The following is a 7,377-nucleotide window of genomic DNA, read 5'->3' on the forward strand; positions in this document are numbered from 1 at the left end:
TTGGTTGGACACGTTGTTTGTATAAGAATCTTTTTTGTGAGGAAGGAAGACTAACCTGAGCTTGGAGGCTGGATTGGGGTAGAGAGAGCAATCCCTAAGCTTCCAGGGAATGAGAAAAAAAATAGAGAGATTTCAAATAGGGAAACTACTTTCACAGAGATGATACACTAGTTTACTTTTAAGTTAGTCGCGATGTATATTCATCTTATACGATATGATAATTAAATGGTAACTTTAGTATTAATTGCTATAAAAACATAGTAACTTTTTAAAAGATATGGCACACTTATGTCCACACTAAAACCTGCAGACAGTTGTTTACTCAGCTTTATTCACAATTGCCAAAACTTAGAAGCCGCCAAGATACACATCAATAGGTGAAAAAGGATAAACGAACCGTAGTACATCCAGACAATGCATTATTATTCAGGACTAAAAAGAAATAAGCAATCAAGCCATGAAGAGACAGGAACCTTAAATGCATATTTGTAAGTGAAAGAAGGCAATCTGAGAAGGGTACCTACTATATGATTCCAACTTATGGCATTCTGGAAAAGGCAAAACTATGGACACAGTAAAAAGAGCAATGGTTGCAGGACATAGGGAAGGGGAGGAGATGAATAGGCAAAGCACAAAGGATGTTTAGGACAGTGAAAATACTCTGTGATATTATAATGATGAAAATGTCATTATATATTCTTCCAAACTCATAGAATATACAGTACTAAGAGTGAACTTTAAGGTAAATTATGGACTTTGGGTGATTGTGATGTGTTAATGTAGGTTCATCCTTGGTAACAAGTGTACCATTCTGTGGAGCGATGTTGATAATGGGGGAAGCTGTGCATGTATAGGGCAGGAGACATATAGGAAATCTCTGTAGCTCCCTCTCAGTTTTATTGTAAACCTAAAACTGCTCTAAAAAATAAAATCTTTAAAAATTATAGGAGGATGTTTAGGTGAAAAGCTGTGGCAAAAGAGCACATAGAGTGTGACACTACTTATGTAAGATTGTATATCTATACAATTTATATATTTGGCATGTTCATCAAAATATTCGAAGTGATTTGAAGTATGAAAGATTTAAGATGTTTTTTTAAAAATAAACTTTTTCCTTTATAGTTTTCTGTATCATTTGGATTCTCTATAGTGATCATATGTTATCTTTATAAACAACAACTAAAAAGCAAAAAGAGACATTTAACATGTTGCCTCTGCTCTGCCAGTTGAAATCATATTATGGCTTCATTATTCTCCTACGTTAAGATCAAAGGGTTTCAGGGGGACAGGAGATAGCATGAGTGGGACATTTTCTTCCCAGTTAAATTTAGTAATAAAGGATATAAGAAAAATGGTCATATAATTGGAAAATGCTTCCATTTTTAAGCATATAATACATAGAAACTGTCTCTAACTTAAGCTTGGAGCTGAAGGTGATGCCATTTGGGGATATTCTCCAGATAGGATGACAGAGTAATGATCCAATATAAATTTGATGGAACAGAAACACATTTCCTCCTCATTCTGAAAGCTAGTGGTGATGATCCACTGAGCAATGTTTAATATTCATTTTTAAAAACTGGAGAATGAAGAAATGACAGCTGGAAGTCTATTTATGGATGAAATCAGTGGCGGGAAATGAAATATTTGTAGAATCACTGCAATAGAATAGAAATTCTTACCATGTTTTTTGTAGAAGGGAATTGTAGAATTCTTGCATTTGATCTAAGGGAGCAAGGGGGACTTTCTGTCATTAAATTATATGTGCAGAAAGGAATAGGCACAATAACAGTTGAAGATTAGTATTGTAAGAATTTTCTATTTATACTTCACCTCATTCCACAAAGAGTTTGAAGCAGCTTGTTAGGAAGTATATGTGGCAGCAAAATATAAGAAATCAGGACCAGGCTGAGTATAAATTCATTCCGTGGCAGATGATAGCATGCCCTGCCCATATTTCAGCCCACAATGGAAGGCTGGAAATGGGGGAGAATTAATGCCCACCTTTTCCTGAAGCAACCATCAACCAATGACAGATGAGAGCTGGATGATATATGTCACAGTTTCTTTGCCCCTTGAGGATGTTCTGCTAACTCCTTGAGAGCCCCAAAAGAGTCCAGTCCTGTGATAGGATGAAAGAGAGGAGGGTTTGGGATTGGGTCCTGAGAGTCATGGGTATTGGTCAGGGAGGTTGGCATTGGTATCTACTGAACAAACTTAGTAGAGGAGTGTAAGGTCTTTTGACTCTTTAATAAAAGGACCCCTGGTCCTCCAAGGTTGGCAACAGGGAGACATGCCACCTGGGAAATGTGACTAGATATTGTAGCCATCTAAGAGAGTGCGACATGATCCAAGCCATATTTCATAAGCATAGCTGGCTGACTGGAGGACGGATTGCAGAAAGGAGAACACTTACACTGGAAGACTAGTTAGAAAATGATTACATAGTCCAGATAAGAGAAAGAAGGTGGCGTGAACTCTACCCAATGAGCATGGCACGGAGAGATCCAGTTTTAGTAGAACTTGACAATTGATTGGTTGTGGGTAGAGAAGAAGGATCTAGAGACATCTCTGAGTTTTTTCTGGATGATCCTAAGAATAATGGTACTATTATCTAGGAGGAAGAGTGGGTTGAAGAGGTAGGGAAGAAGGTTCAGCCTACAAATGTCAAGTTTTAGGTAATTTAAGGATATCTTGGAGAGATGCTAAGAAGCTACTTAGGAATAAGTTTAGCAGTGAGAAGCCAGAGCTAGAGCCACAGATTTGGGAGTTCCCAGTGTACAGCCAATTGTTAGAAACCAAGAGAACATATGAGGTCTCTGAGGAGATCAATGAGCATCCAGAAAGACCAGGAGAAAGATGTACAAAAATCTTGGGATACGTACGTGCATAAAAGTTGGGTAGAAGGGACGAGCAATGAAGGAGAAATTGTAGAACGAGAGGACCAGATGTCGTTGGAGCCAAAGCATATTGGGGGTAGTTTATACTTTGGACAGTACTCATAGATACCAAAGATGAAGAGCGTAAGAAGGAGATTAGAGGATTGTGGGATGTCAGGGCCCTTTTCTTGTATCAGTGGAGTGCGAGGCCTTTCCCATGGCTTTTGACGGAAATTTGGTCACATCCAGGAGCTCTGTTTTAATCACCTTTCTGCTGACGGAGGAGGCTAGAGTGATGAGTGAGGATGGGCTCAGCTTTCATGGTGCCGTGAGCCATGAGCCCTACTCAAGAGAGTCAATCTAGTGACATTATTTTTCTCTTCTGCTTGTGCCCACGATGGTCATCCCCCTGCACAATGGTAGATGTTTATGTAGGCTGAGCTTCCTCAGAGGGAGCCAGATCCCTGAGAAACACCTGTGTATAACTCCTATAGAGTCAGGTCTCATAATCACTGAGTCTAATCACTCTATCTGAATTTAGAAATCACTGTGAGTCATGTGGTTAAGCTCTTTTAAAAACAAAACAGAACAAAAAAAAACCCCAAAAGATTCTGTACTACTCAATGCCAATTGGGGGCTTTTGCTTGCCATTTTAAATTACCAACATCCTTTGTTGCAACCTTTGTGACTGGTGCTGGCACAAATACTAGGAACTCTCTCCCTATCTGGGTTCTCTTTTCCAAACTGCTAATCTCAGTTCATTTATGAAGTCTTAATTAATCAGAGGACTAGATAGGCAACTCTTGTGATTCTCCCTTCACTGACTGCTCTCACCCACTGGTTGTGTGTACTTGTTGTAAAGACTCAATTTAAGTTATGTATTTGCTTAATGCATGCCCTTATCTTTTTCTGTTTATATCATTATTGTCTTAGACAGGGATCATTTACGTTTAAATTGTTACGTATCATTCTTTATGTGCACAGTTCTATGATTGGACGGTTACTTAATCAGTGCGTTTGATGATACTAAGCAAAATTCTCTTCTTTATCTCATTTGGAGACATAAAGAACATAATACTTTCTGGTTCTTTCTTGACTAGTAACTTTTGGTTAACTCTAAGGTTTTCCTGTTTGTTTTTCTCACAGTTACTCCCTCCTACATGCACAAATGGTAAAACGGTTATCTCAGGAAGAAGAAAAAAGACATTTGATAGCATTACTCAGTCGTTCAACAACAGTAAATAGAGTCTGGCGTCCCCACTTCTGTCATTGGCTGCTTGACCTCACTTAACCTTCCTGTTAGTATCTGTTTCCTCACTAGAAAATTTATTACTTTCTAAGAGACCCAATGTTAATAAAGGACAAAGTACAGCGTGGTGTTACCCAGAGCTCTGGCATGAAATCAAGAGTGAAGGATACTGGTGGTCGTTCTGGCACGAGCTAGCTAGATGAACGAACCTTGCGCATGGTGTTTAACTTCTCTAAATAATGGTTTCCAAGGTATTGATTTCTCTTTTGGCAATTAAGCAATTGAATTAAAAATCTTTTGTATTCCTTAAACTCTATAGTATTTTAAAGTAACGGTTTCAACAATAATTATAATCGGTAATACTTAGTTGCTACCTGCCAGATACTTTCCTAATTATGTTACGCTTCTTAGCAAGTCCTCAGAATGGCCCTTTGAGGAGGGTTCTCTTGTCCTTCATGTTTGACAAAGGAAGAAACTGAGGCATAGGAGATTGAACAACTAGCCCAAAGTCACCCCATTTATAAGGGGGGGGAAGCCTGTGCCCTTGACCATCACATTCGGCCTGTTGTGTAGAAATGCTGTGTGACCTACTCCACGCAGCCCCGAAAGACAAACCACAGAGCACAGGAAACCTCAGTTCCTTTGAAATTAAGCAAATTCAACTTAAAGTTAAATCGCATTTGACACTGAATCGAACTTATTCCCTTTAAGCATTTTATATAAGTAATTCTGTAAATTAAAAAGTGCCATGCCATAGATGTTCTCTCTCTGATTTAATTTGCTTACAGTCATTTGAAAATGAGGAGCTATGGTCTATGCTTTTGGCTCACTTCAGAATGTTTCAGAAGTACTTTCAAATACAGATTTCTATTGCTGGAATAAAAAACCTTAAATTCAGATAGGTAGAGGAAAAGACTAAAGAGGCTCAAGTATTTACTATTTTTGAGATAAAGTTAAAACTTTTACAGAGACTTCAGAGACGTTCCTGCCCTGCAGAGCAATACAAGTTTAAGTCCAGCACAACTTTCTGCAATAAAAACTTACCCTCTTGTGGTTTGGTGGCTCCTAGTCACATGTGCATTCTAAAGTTCTCCAAAAGAGTACAGGGAATGACCATCAGATTTTATGAAATCGAATTTTATTTCAAAATAGTTAATCTTCGTTGTAGGTGACATTTTCCACCCTGTCTAATACAACTCAGATCAGGGCCCCAGGCCTGCCTGCCTCTAGAGACTGGAATGTGTTTCTGTGCTGGGGCACAGAGCCAGCTTCCTATTTACTTAGAGGCATTGAGCATCTCAGGAGCAAAACAGAAGTTGTGATGCAAGTTTTGGCTGCAAGCATGTTAGGGTTGCCTGACGTGTTCGACTAACATGTGATCTGAAAGAATTCTCAAAGCCCAGGTTGGTTTAAGGCAAAACAGGATTAAACAGCCTTTTGTAGTCTTTTTAACTCAGTCCTAAGTCAACAAGAGGCTAAGCAAACAATGAGGAAGCTCCCTCTGCACGCCGATTGTAAAGTGAGGATGAGTCTGTACTCAGGCAAAGGGTGTGCAGTCTGAGAGCTCTTTCTTCCAGTTTGTGGCATCAATCAAGAAAACAGTGTCAAAAGCTGTTTGAAACCACGGTGGCCCCAGTTTTCTTAAACGACCAAACGTCTTGCAAATTCTCAGGTTGTGAGCGTGCATGCGTGTGTGTGTTTGCTTTTTAAACAGAAAGAGCCACATGTGCAAAAGGATACAGAAGAGGGAAGAGTGAAATTTAGTTAAACTGAGCACCTATGACCTGGGATACAGAGGTGTAAGACAGCCCCCAGTGTTGTGGGATAAAGGGAAAGACTGAGGTGCACTCCCAGGTTGCTGTGGGAACAAAGGGGGGAGCATTTCACCTTGATTCAGGATTTGGGGGAGGCCACTTAAGTCTCTGAGGCAGATGAAATAAGTCTGAGTTAACTAGCTGAAAAAAAAAAAAGGAAGGGCATAACAGGAGTGGGGGTGAAAAGCAATAGCAGTGAAGGTGTTGATTGTCTACGCTACAGGCAACTTCTTCCTAAATCCTTCTGGCTATAAGGAATTACCTGGAAAATTCATAGGTCATGATACTGCCATGGTAATGGTTGTTGAGAGAAGAAAACAAAAAAAGGATTCAATTCATGAAATATTAAAAATGCAAGTGAGCTGACCTTTTAACCAATCTATACTATTAAGGGATTAAATAAGTAAATTCTTGGTAATTAGATCCCTAGGGAGAATTTGATTTGCATATAGATGTGATATGTTTAGCAATTCAATACAGGTTTTGCACTGGCCAGCACTGAGCTGGGTCTCAGGTAGGTGATAAAATAAACTAGATAGGGTGACACCATTAGGCTAATTTTTATCATCTACCATCAAGGGAACATTAAAATCTGTTCATTTTGAGTTACTAAATGGCTCCTGCAAGTATTGTGAAAGAAAGCAGTACAGTAGTGACTTCTGTTCTCATGTGACCTTTATCCAAAGTTGTAAGTCTCTCTCAGGAATATTGATTTTAACACCTATCTCCATAGGGCTGAGGGCAAGGGTGTATTTTATCTTTTTTAGACAGATGGGAAACCTGAGCTGGAAATAATTAGATTGCTTGCTGAAGATTTTACATCCCCACCTCCCCCCACCCCCGCAAAAAAAAAAAAAATGAAGCAGATACAATTTTAACTGTACTAGAGCCTCTGAAGGTATTGGTGTCTTAGCCAAATTCACTTGGCTATTTCTCCATTTCATTCTTTGAGATTTCTTGTGTAGACCTTAATTTTTACTTAAAAAAAAAAAAACTTAGCAATTGATATCTGTATAGCATACATTCTTACTTTCTGGTATTTTTTATAGAAAAAAATCTTAGAAGTTGAATTGCTGAATAAAAGGGAATGCGCATTTAGAACTTTGACAGGTATCCTCAAATTGATCTTAAAAAAAAAAAAAAATACAGTTGACCTGGGTTTGAACTGTATGGGCCCACTTCTACTTGGAATTTTTTCAATAAACATTGTAAATGTAATTTTTCTTCCATATGATTTTCTTAACATTTTCTTTTCTCTAGCTTATTTTATTGTATGAATATAGTATATAACACATATTCATATGAAATATGTGCTAATCAACTTTATGTTATTGGTGAGGCTTCTGGTCAACAATAGGCTGTTACTAGTTAAGTTTTTGGGGAGTCAAAAACTTATACACAGATTTTCCACTACATGAAAGTCAGAGCCCCTAAC

The 7,377-nt window shown here is 38.4% G+C and overlaps 1 protein-coding gene across 2 annotated transcripts in view; it reads left to right on the forward strand.

Moving 5' to 3' along the window:
• Positions 1–7,377, forward strand: part of PRKCH (protein kinase C eta) — a 194,949-nt gene that overhangs the window by 94,404 nt on the left and 93,168 nt on the right. The window lies entirely within an intron of this gene.

Source organism: Pteropus alecto, unplaced genomic scaffold, assembly GCF_000325575.1.
Source record: "Pteropus alecto unplaced genomic scaffold, ASM32557v1 scaffold276, whole genome shotgun sequence".
In the NCBI taxonomy this organism is placed as follows: domain Eukaryota; kingdom Metazoa; phylum Chordata; class Mammalia; order Chiroptera; family Pteropodidae; genus Pteropus; species Pteropus alecto.